At 43.4% G+C, this 12,288-nt stretch overlaps 1 protein-coding gene and 1 pseudogene across 2 annotated transcripts in view; one reads left to right on the top strand and one right to left on the bottom strand.

The window, feature by feature from the left end:
- KLHDC10 (kelch domain containing 10) overlaps positions 1 to 12,288 on the bottom strand; it is a 66,851-nt gene that overhangs the window by 33,562 nt on the left and 21,001 nt on the right. The window lies entirely within an intron of this gene.
- Positions 6,008 to 6,819, top strand: LOC130027349 (cytosolic iron-sulfur assembly component 2A-like; annotated as a pseudogene).

The following is a 12,288-nucleotide window of genomic DNA, read 5'->3' on the forward strand; positions in this document are numbered from 1 at the left end:
ACCCAAAGAACAGAAAAAAGGAGAAGCTGCACAGAGCCAGTATTTTCCTTTTCGGTTTCAGGTATATATATTCATGGTCTGTCATATTGCACTGAAGCTTCAGTTCTTACATATTCAAACTGTCAGACTTCATTTGTGATTGCTTCTACTCTTCAAAATAAAAACCATCATTCTTCAATGATGTCATCTATGTTTTATTTTTTGCTGACTTTAAGAAGTGTTTCTCATTTTTAATTTAGATTCTTCTGCGATAAATATGACACAGTCACTGACTGAATGGAGACAGTCTGCTGAGCACAACTGGGAGCAAGTTTCCTTTCCCCAAAAGTCCTGCCTTTAAAAAAAAAATATTCATAATCTAACTAAGTAAGAAATGCCTTCAGTGGGCTAAACCATGAGGCATCGCTGATCTGCTTGAAGAGCCTATAGCTCTGGGCACCACCCAAATGGAGGCAAGCAGCCCTCAGTGCGAACCAAGCTCCAAGGAGGGCAGCGGGAGGAAGAACTGGCAGAACTGAAAGCATGGGGGGTTGGGGGGACGGCAGGGAGGGGGGTGTTCAGAGAAGTTACAGAGCAGATCAGTCTCTCACACCTGACTCCACGGGGTAAAGCATTACAGAACGGAAGATTGGCCTCAAGAGAAAAAGCTGTGATACCTCAGGTTGGGATCACCAAGTCAGGACAGAGCCCTGAGTGGACATGAATGCCCTGGCCGAAGAGTTGATGCTTGCACAAAGTCTGGCAGTGGGTACTTCCTATCCCAGTTCAGAGTCAGGGTCAAGGTGCCGCAATCAACAGATAAATTCTGAAGAAGGAATTTCTGAGAAGAAAAGGAAGTCACAAGAAGACTGGCGGGACTCCCCCAAAATGAACAACACAAACCCAGACTTATTCATGAAGAATGGAGTGTGACCAACAGGGGAACGCCAACCCAAAGCAAGTCTACATGTGAAATAAAGACCTTAGAATAAGGACAATTAATGCCCTGATGAACTGACTTAAAAATCAACCTACCACTCATCTGGCAAAGGGTTAATATCCAAGATCTACAATGCACATGTAAAACTCATCAAGAAAAAAATCAACCTCATCAGAAAATGGAAAGAAGAGATGAACAGAAGCCCAAAGAAGGCATACAGACAGAAACTGAGAACTGGTCTTTACCAGGAAGCATGTAACTGCGGGGGGTGGGGGGGGGGGGGTGCGGGAAGAGTCAGATGGACAGGAGCTGTGTGGGACACCAGGACAACAGTGGAGGAAGCTGACATTCTGATGGTGGGTGTGGGGCTGGAATGTTGGATGCATGAACTTCTGCCACTATCGATACTGTGTACAAATCACGGCACCTAAAATAAAACTGTAAAAGATGGCATACAGATGGCCAACAGTATATATTTTTTAAATACTTTATATCACTTATCATCAGGCAAATGCAAATTAAAAACCAATTATCACCCCACACCAGTGAGACAGGCACACACCAAAAAGAAAAAGAAAAAAAAAATCAGTATTGGCCTGAAAGAGGTGGGGGAGGAACCCTCATCCACTGCTGGTGGGAATGTTCACTGGCTCAACCTTTTTTGAAAAATAATATGGACTCTTCTCAAAAAACTATGGGAATTAGCCTTCCATATGACCCAGCAATACCTGTATTCATTGGGGCACAATTCATAACCTGGATTCATAATTTCAAAACCTGGAAACAACTCAAGTGTCCAAGAACAGATGATTAAAGAAACTATGGTACATACACTCCACAGACTACTACTTGTTTTAAGAAACAATGAAACCAGGGCCCAGACTGATAGTACAGTGGGTAGTGTGCATTCTTCACACATGGATGACCAGGGTTCAGACCCTGGCACCACATATGGTCCCCCAACCTCACCAGGAGTGAGCCCAGATGACAGAGGCAGGAGGAAGTCCTGAGCATCACTGGTGTTGCCCAACCCCACCCACCTATGATCTCCTCCAAAAAAAGAGGGAGGGAAGGAGAAAGGGAGGGGGGAGGAGGGAAGGAAGGAAGGAAGGAAGGAAGGAAGGAAGGAAGGAAGGAAGGAAGGAAGGAATTCATTTGCTACATATGGATAGATGTAGAGAGTATCATGGTAAGTGAAGTTCATCAGAAAGACAGGGAAAGATGTAAAATAATCTCCCTCACATGTGGGTATATAAGAAAGCACAGTACGGGGGCTGGAGCGATAGCACGGAGGATAGAGCATTTGCCTTGCATGCAGCCGACCCGGGTTCGATTCCCAGCATCCCATATGGTCCCCCAAGCACCCCAGGAGTAATTCCTGAGTGCAGAACCAGGAGTGGCCCCTGTGCCTCGCCGGGTGTGACCCAAAAAGCAAAAAAAAAAAAAAGAAAGAAAGAAAGAAAAGAAAGTACAGCAGGGGAATAACAGAAGGCCAAAAGCAACCAAAGCTGAGAACTGGTCTACAGAACTGAGTTGATCACAGCAAGGGTGTGGGGATGGGTGGACTGAGGAACACTGAGATGGAGGGTGTGGTGCTAGGACACCGAATGCACTAAATCCTGTCTTAACAGTACTGTGAGTCATGGTACCTAAAATAAAAATAAAATAAAGTCAACTGGAACTCTGAGAAATTGAATTCTGGTCATTAAACTAAAAAGCCTACGAGGTTAAGGACTAAAAATATAGGGGGATGGAGTGATAGTACAGCGGGTAGGGCCTTCACATGGCCGACTAGGGTTCAATCCCTGGTACCCCATATAATTCCCATATGTCCCCTGAGCACCCTCAATAGTGATCCCTGAGCACAGAACCAGGAGTAAGCCCTGAGCACAGCCAGTGCAGTCCCAAAATAGACAATAACAACAACAAATGTATATATACACTTGTATGTGTATATATATGTACATATATATACACACACACATATAAAGAACAAATTAATCTGAAAGATGAATTCAGTAGAGTCACCAGAATATATTATAGAAAAAAAAAGAAGTGTTTTTTTTTCTTTTTTTTATTTAGTCACTGTGAAATTACAAAGTATTCAGGACTGGGTTTCAGGTAAAAGGATACATACATACAATGTTTCAACACTGGTCCCTTCAGAGCATAGAAGTGTTTAGGTGTGTGTGTGTGTGTGTGTTTGTGTGTAAGGTATACAAGAGAACTGAACAATCTCTGCTAATATTTCAACACTTACTGATTCTAAAACTAGAAAGACCAGTATTGAAAGCAGTGTAGTACTGACCGAGGGATGGAACTTTAAACTGACGGCAGACAATTGCAATCCAGGGGCTGGAGTGTTAGTGTGGTGGGTACAGCACTTGCCTTACACACAGCAGACCTAAGTTCAATTCCCAGAACCCCATAGGGCCCCCCTAGCCCCAGCAGGAGTGATCCCTAAGCTCAGAGCCAAGAGTAAGCCCCGAGTACTGCTGGTGTGGCCCAAAACAACAAAGAATTTCAGTCCAATCTATAACCAACTGACATTTTCGGGGTCCCTCCCAAGAGGTGCTCAGGAGGTCCAGGGGTCCCATCTCTGGTAGCAGAGGGGCATCCCATGCTAAGGGCAAACCTCAGGGTTCATACACGCTAAGCATCTGTTCTACCTCTTGAGTCATACCCCAAGTTCCTCAACTTTTGTTTTGCTTTCTTTTTTTAGGTCACACCTGGCAGTGCTCAGAGGTCACTCCCAGTGGAGCTCCAGGAACCATGTGGTGCCAGGATTTGAACTCAGGATTCTGATATGCAAAGCAATGTCCCCCAAATTAATTTTTTTGAGAGGGATGTCTCCCAGTAGTGCCCAAGGGGAATAGGAGATACTCTTAGTGATTATTAGTCAACTCTGCTAGTGGTTCTATGTGCAGGCCTGAATGTGTGAGGCCCTGTGCTGTCAGGATTACTCAGGTCACCCTGGTAGTGTTTGGGGCCCACCCCCAGTAGTGCTTGTGGGGAGGGGGTGTGAGATAGGGGAGGTGAAAGGGGTCCACATGGTGCTAGGAACTGAATATGTGTTAATCTTGTTAAATTAAAGGCATCCAAAGAATGGAGGCAAGGCATGTAACATTAACATCTACTCTCCATCAACAGCACTGAAACAACACTGTCCTCCCATTTTTCATCGATTTTGCTCAAGCAGGCCCAGTAACGTCTCTATTGTGAGACTTGTTACTGTGTTTGGCATATCGAATACGTCACGGGTAGCTTGCCAGGCTTTGCCGTGCAGGCGAGATACTCTCGGTAGCTTGCCGGGCTCTCCGAGAGGGGCGGAGGAATCGAACTCGGGTTGGACATGTTGGCCTCGTGCAAGGCAAACACAGTACCGCTGTGCTATCACTCCAGTCCACTCTCCATCACTCAACTAACTTTGGACAAGTGACAAGACTACTTAATGAGGGAAAGAACAGACTTCCCAGTAGAAAGTCCTGAGGCAGATGCATATGCTTTGAAATCTAGACTTCCATTATCTACTCCAATTCTCAAGTGTGAAAGTAAAATACTTTTTTTAATATGAAAGATGCAAAAAAAAATGTTTACCTCAGACTTCTGGTGAAAGAATTACTCAAGGAAACACATCTGGAATGTAAAAAACTGATCTAAGAATAATGAACAAAGTGCAAAAAAGAGAAGAAACTGAGAAACCAGTTAAGCTTAAATAAGTGCTGACTAGAAGGGAGAGAACAGCAACACAAAACCTCGCCCTTACTCAGTACCATTCAGCACCACAATACCAACAGGAGTAACTGCTGAGTAAGAAGAGCTGCTGGGAGAAGGGAAAGCAGAGGGGATGGTAAAGTCCTCATCGGGTTCAGAACAGCTACAGAAAGTGATTACTCAGATGTCAGCACAGAGAAATACATTTAACTATGTGTAAAAAAGTTAAGACGGGAACGGAAAGAGTCCAGAGTGAGTAGGGCACTTTCCTTGCATAGTTCGATTCCCACCACCATATATGGCTGCCCAAGGTCTGCCAGGAGGAATTCCTGAGCGCAGAGCTTGGAATAAACCCTGGGCACAGCTGGGTGTGGTCAAAAAATTTTTTTTGAAGAATACCCAACAGGGGCCGGAGCAATAGCACAGCAGATAGGACATTTGCCTTGCATGCAGCCGACCCAGGTTCAATTCCCAGCATCCCATATGGTCCCCTGAGCACTGCCAGGAGTAGCTCCTGAGTGGAGAGCCAGGAGGAACCCCTGAGCATCTCCGGGTGTGACGCAAAAAAGGAAAAAAGGGAGGGGGAGAGAGAGAGAGAGAGAGAGAGAGAGAGAGAGAGAGAGAGAGGTAAAGATTATTTAGCATTCAAAACCAATGAAATTAACAAAATAAGGAGAAAAAAACATGATTGTCTCATTAAGTGCATAATATGCATTTGATAAAACTGAACAAATAGAAAAATGGGGGAGGCAGAAATTTCTTCAGCCATATATAAGATGTCTTTTAAAAAACCTACAGATAACAGTTTATTAAATGGAAAAATATGGAGTGCTTCTCACTGAAGACAAGAAATCAGAAAAGGCTGCACGCTATTTCCACTTCTCTCCAAGACTGAATATTCTAGACAGAGTAATAAGACAATACAAGGAAAAGAAAATAAACTAAAACATGGAAAAGGAGACTCTACAAACAATTAAAATGAAGAATCAATTAGGGCTGGGAATGTAATTTAGTTATAGTGTGATGTCTCAAGCATGTGAAGCCTGGGTTCAATCCCCAGCACCACCACACTCCAGAAAAGGAAACTAAACACAGTGATTAGGCAGAAGGTTATTTTTTTTTCACCCAAAAGTACTCTCTCTGGGCTCTCAACTGAGAAACTAACAATAAACTTTTAGACATTTGAAGAGTTTATCTAGCACAAAGCGGCTGGGTATAAGCGATAATGCAAGGAAAATCTCTTTAAAAAAAAATTTTTTTTGGTTCCTGGCACCTTCGCGCCGCTGCGCACGGGCTCCGAACAGGAAGTGGACGGCCGGTGGCTCGGTGGCTCGGCTTGGGTGGGACAGTCGCCAGGGATGGCGGAGCGGGAGGATGGAGCGGGCGTCCGGGCTGCTCTCCTGGACGCTGAGCCGAGTCCTGCGGCTCTCGGGCCTCTCTGAGCGGAGCGCGGCCCGGCAGCCCCGACCATGGAAGAAAAAGCGCTCGAGGTTTACGATTTGATCCGTACTATCCGAGACCCAGAGAAGCCTAACAAGCCTAATACTTTAGAAGAACTGGAAGTGGTGACGGAAAGCTGCGTGGAGGTTCAGGAGCTCAGTGAAGAAGATTATCTGGTTACTATAAGGTTCACTCCAACAGTACCTCATTGCTCTTTGGCGACTCTTACTGGGCTGTGCTTAAGAGTAAAATTTCAGCGTTGTTTACCATTTAAACATAAGTTGGAAATCTACATTTCCGAAGGCACCCACTCCACAGAGGAAGACATCAACAAGCAGATAAATGAGAAAGAACGAGTGGCTGCTGCGATGGAGAACCCGAACTTAAGGGAAATCGTGGAACAATGTGTCCTCGAGCCCGACTAAGGAATAATGTAGGAGCCACAGAACTGCTGTTTGTAAAATGTAAAAGACTCATGTTTAATACCTAGGTGATTTGTACCTCAAAGCATTTTTAGATTATTTCCAAACAAGAATTAATTCAAAGTATTACCTACTTTGTTTCATGTATAACATTCTCAGGATTTGTAACACTTAAATGATCAGAGAAAAAAATATTTTGTAGTTACTGTGTGTAAGATGAGTTGCTATTTTCCTGATAGGACTACTTTTCATGTTAACTATTTACCATACCCAGTTGTATTCAATTTAAATCATTGCTCTTTAAAATAAAGCAGAGTTGATTCTTAAAAATAAATAAATAAACGGTGGGGCTAGAGCGATAGCACAGCGGGTAGGGCGTTTGCCTTGCACTTAGCCCACTTGGTTTCGATTCCCAGCATCCCATATGGTCCCCTGAGCACCACCAGGAGTGATTCCTGAGTGCATGAGCCAGGAGTAACCCCTGTGCATCGCCAGGTATGACCCAAAAAGGAAAAAAAAATTTTTTTTTTAAAAAAATGGTACGGGTACTGGTGCCAGAGTGATAGTACAGAGGGTAGGGCACTTGCCTTGCATGCAGCCAACCTGTGTTCAGTCCCTCATATCCTATATGGTCCCCTGAGTACCACTAGGAGTGATTTCTGAGTGTGGAGCCAGGAGTAACCCACTGCTGGGCGTAGACCCCACCCCCCAAAAAATCACATATTGGGGGCCAAGGATGTGACTAGTGGTAGAGTTCATGCCTTGAATGTTCTTCTAGATCTGATACCTGCACTGTACATACACACACAAGTCACATATTGTATGGTTACATTTATGTAACATTCTGAAATGACAAAATATAGAGATAAGATTACAAGATAAGATTATATCTCTGGGCCTATCAGGGGAGGTGACTGTGATTATAAGAGTGTGACATGAAGAAGCCTTGTGATCTATCTATTCTGGAACTTGATGAGGTGGTCACACAAGTCCACAATTACATTTGCATTTAACACAATACAGCACATACATACAAATAATTGGATGTAACACTGAGGGAATCAGAGTAAGGTTGGTAGATTGTATTAATGTCTATTTCCTGACTGTGTTATAATAAAACAGTAATGAGATATTATTATTCAAGAAAACTCAATGAAAGGCATGTGAATGAAGTTCTATTATTTCCTACAACTGTTTATGAGTCTACAGAATCTCAAAGTATAAAAGTATGAAAATTATACAAAACCTTAATTTTTTAAAAAAATGAGTATTACAGTATGGGACAGACTGTAGGCAAAATAATGTATATACTGGGGCTGGAGAGATACTATATGAGGTAAGGCATTTGCCTTGCATGCAGCTGACACGTGATCTCAAGTTGATCCCAAGTGACACCTCAGCATAGAGTCAGAAGCCCTGAGCACTGCCAGATGTGTGCCCCCCAAACCAAAAATGCTATGTATATAAACAAACAGGAATTTGGAGGGGGGTATATTTTGTTTGTTTGGGGATTCTGGGCTATACCCCAGGTCAAAATAGCTCAGAGACTATTTCTGGCTCTATAGTTAGGGATCACTCCTGGCAGTATTAGGAATCAAATCAGGATTGGCCACAACCTGATTTGAGGTATTTGACTAAGAAGATCTAAGAAGAGCTACTGACAGATAACGCAACCTAAGAATTCTGGTTAGTGATCATGCCACGTGGTATGAGCATTTCAAAAGGAAAGCAAATACTGTCTTCAGAGTTGCTGCAGAGTTGTGCACCATCTCAGAGCTCAAGAGCTCCGTGCCAGTAGCCCGAGGAAAGCCTGAAACACAGCCTGCACTCGATTCCTTGGTGCACCCAGAGGACCGTTTCTATGGAAGATACTTGACATTTGTTTGACTTACTCCATTCCTCTGCCCCTCTCGGAGAGCCCGGCAAGCTACCGAGAGTATCTCGCCCGCACGGCAGGGCCTGGCAAGCTCCCCGTGACGTATTCGATATGCCAAACACAATAACAACAAAGTCTCCAATGGAGACATTACTGGGCCCGCTCGAGCAAATCGATGATCAACAGGAGGGCCTTTACTTACTTACTTACTTACACCTTGGGGTTAGCAGTGACCACTTTATAAGTAATTCTCTTCTTTTTTTTTTCCTTTTTGGGTCACACCCGGCTTTGCACAGGGGTTACTCCTGGCTCATGCACTCAGGAATTACTCCTGGCGGTGCTCAGGGGACCATATGCTAGGAATCGAACCCGGGTTGGCCGCGTGCAAGGCAAACGCCCTACCCGCTGTGCTATCACTCCAGCCCCAGGAAATTTCTTCTTGTGAAATGAGATATCATTTATTGACTGACTAGATTATTCCTAGCACTCAAAGACACTCAGTTAAAAAATTTGCCTTTTGCCTTTCAAAATGAGATGTAGGGTTTTTGTTGCTGGTGTGTGGTGGTCTGTTTTTGGTTCCTTGTTTGTTATAGTTCCAGGGATCAGACCCAGAGGTTCACGCATGCAAGGCTGGTACTCTGCTGTTGTTGAGCTACGCCCCTAGCCCAGAATGAGATCTGAACCCTTATCTTCATACTGTTATGCTTCATGTGTACAGAGCATTCTAAGGAGGCCTCCAGACTGTCTCGAATACTGTCAACACATGTCATGCATCAATATATACAAACTACAGTAAGTTTACTCTAATTTACGATGCCACCTGTACTGCTATGGTTTAGTTAGCATGCTACTAATGAGGATGTGTATGTGTTAGTGTACTTTGTAACAATACTGTTCTCAGAATTCATTTAATCTTCACCACAACTGGAATACCAGATGCTACTGATAAGAGATGCTGTTATGATCCCAATTTACCAGTAAGGAAAGTAAGAGAGATTCAGTGATTTGCACAAGGTGACTTAGCTCAACAACTAAAGAGCTGGGAATCAAGCCCAGGCAGTTTGGATGCAGACCCACTTGGCGATGCTGTAATGCTCTATTCAAGCCAACACCTGGAAATGTGCATAAAAGATGCACCTGACAAATATCTGCTAGATAAATAAATGAATAGAAAGGCAGTGGTTCTCGACTCCAGGCCCACTCTCCTGCTCTCCCAAAGAAGTCGCTCTGATCACCCAAGATTCTGGTACTATGTCCTACTACCCCACCACACTTCCCCTCCTCAAGAAGCAATACCATCCTTGTCCCAGTGGGGCAGGGTTTTCTAAGAGTCAAACATGGGTAACAGTAACTGTGCTGCCATCTTAAATGTATGCACTTTAGAAGTCATTGAGTAAGGACATGAGCAGCCACCGACTGTCCTCCTGTCCTCCTCCTCCTCCTCCTCCTCCTCCTCCGGAGGGAGTCTCAGCGTTCCTCTGTGGGAAAGGCAACTATTTTCCTCCTAGACACCAGTTATTTTATCTTCTGCCTTTGACCACATGCGTTTTAGTTATTTTAAGCATTCTATTTTTAAGTATCTCTCAGTTTATAAACCAATGCAAATATTTTGAACAGAGAGAAATAAATGGTAAGAAGTGAAAATTGCTGGTTTTGCTCTCTCTCTCATTCTCTCTTTTTCTCTCTCTCTCTTTTCTTTTTTTGCAATTTCTGTTGTTTAGCTGAAGTTCCTGGCATAGAGGCACTGCCAGAGTCACATGTGCCTTAGCACAGAGCCAGGAAGAGACCCTATGCACAGCAAGGTCTCCTGCCATGGGGCCAAGGGCTGGATTAACAGCAAAAGCATCTGAGATCCTGAGTGCCTGTGAAGCTGTGAGTGTGCTCCCAGAGATGCCCACACGCTAAGTACAAGGTTATGTTGCTTGGCTGTCCCAGGGCTGCACACAACCAGGTGAATCAAGCAAAGGAAATTCTCCCGCACAAAACCAAGCAAGCAAAACACAGCAAATACAGCCCAGCAAGCCCCCTCCAACTATGGGTGTGTGAGCATGGCAGCCAGGAGTGCAACCCCCAGGAACAGGTCCACAAGCGCCTTGAACACCCTCAGTACATGCTACTACCAACAGGGCACAAGCACCACCACAGAGCACATGTGTGACCTCAGAGGAGACCGACAACCAAGCCTGTGCATGACCCCAGTCATCACAACAAAGGGTAAAAAAAACAAAAATTTGATTAGGTTCCCTGCCATGCTTCATTTTCCTCTTTCCTTTCACTCCAGCCTCTTCTCTTCTCACAGCTGGTGATATTCAAGGGTTACTCCCAGCTCTGCACTCAGGAATTACTCCTAGTGGAGTTCAGGGGACCATATGGGATGCTGGGGATAGAATCTGGGTCAGCCACATACAAGGCAAATGCCCTCCCCATTATTGCTCCAGCCCCTCTTCTCTCATTGAAAGAAAAATGAAAGTCTGATAAGACTTCTTTTCATCCATCACATGTAAAATGAAGTAATCATAGTACACTGAGAGACAAATATCCGGTTTACTCTCTGTTATTTGGTTTATAGGATCCATTGCTGTCAACTGGGTTCAATCCCCAGCACTAGATATGGTACCCCAAACACTGCCAGGTGATCCCTGAGTGAAGAGCCACAAGTAAATCCTAAACGCAGTCAGGTGTTGCCCAAAAATAAAATAAATAACCTGGACTTGACGAAAAGCAATAAATGTTTGTGCTAGGCTAAAGTGGCAAAGCAGCACAACATTTAACAATAAAATTTGAATATCTGACGTCTAAGATTTTTTGAGTCTAATATTTAAAATAAGCTATTTTAAATATTCAGTAATAATACTGTTAAGTAGAGAAAATAAGAAAATTTAAATTCCAAATAAATACTTATAAAAGGATCAGAGAGATAATACAGGAAGTAAGATGCTTGCCTTGTATATAGCTGATTTCCAATCAAATCCCAGCACCACAAACGGTACCTCAAGCACTGCCAGGAGAGATCCCTGAGCACAGAAACAGAAGTAAGTACTGTGTACCATTCTAGGGCCCTCCAAAATCTAAAAAAAAAAAATTTTTTTTTAAACACATCAGAGCTTCTGGTAGCCAAAAATACCAGGTAATGCAGGACTTGTGACTGAAATCTCCAGGCTCACAAAGAATCAGGAATGGGCGAACTCCTCCCATCTCACTGTGCTTCCAGTAGCCTGGAAGTCACGCTCATGAATTGCTTCTGGCACCATATAAGCTCATTAACAGTATGCTCCAGAGACACACAAATAAATCTCTTGCAAGAGAGCAACACAAGAGCAACACACCACAGAGATGTCTCCAGACCCAAAGTCACCATTCAGTTAAAAAAGAAAAGTTAAATCAAATTAACCTCAGCTGTATAACCGTATTTAAAATTTTAGAACTCCTGGAACAACATCTCATACGCTATACCACTGATGTACCAAGAGTCGCACACCACATCTGAGGGGGTATAAAGTAGAAAGCAACCAATATTGGGGAGGAGAAAAAAAAAAATATATATATAAGTACACAAGGCTCAATCTCTAACAACATGTTAGTAATCTCTTATACAAGGGCTTAATGGCTCCAGGGTGAAATATAATAATCTTCCACACTTTCCTCTAAGGAAATTTTCTTGGATCATTTTTAGCGAATTATTTATAATAAGCAATACAAAATAAATTATTTAGGTCCTGTTTTGGGGGCAGGGTTTGGAGATCGAAGTGAAAACATTCAAAATATGGTGGTAGGAAGGTGTAATGGTGGTGGGACTGGTGTTGGAATATTAAATTTAATGACTGTGAACAACTTTATAAAAATTTAATTTAAAATAATACATCAACGCCAGAGCAATAGTTCAGTAGGTAGAGCACTTTTTGCCTTGCACATGGCAA

This window comes from Sorex fumeus, unplaced genomic scaffold (genome assembly GCF_029834395.1).
Source record: "Sorex fumeus unplaced genomic scaffold, SorFum_2.1 ptg000037l, whole genome shotgun sequence".
Taxonomy (NCBI): Eukaryota; Metazoa; Chordata; class Mammalia; order Eulipotyphla; family Soricidae; genus Sorex; species Sorex fumeus.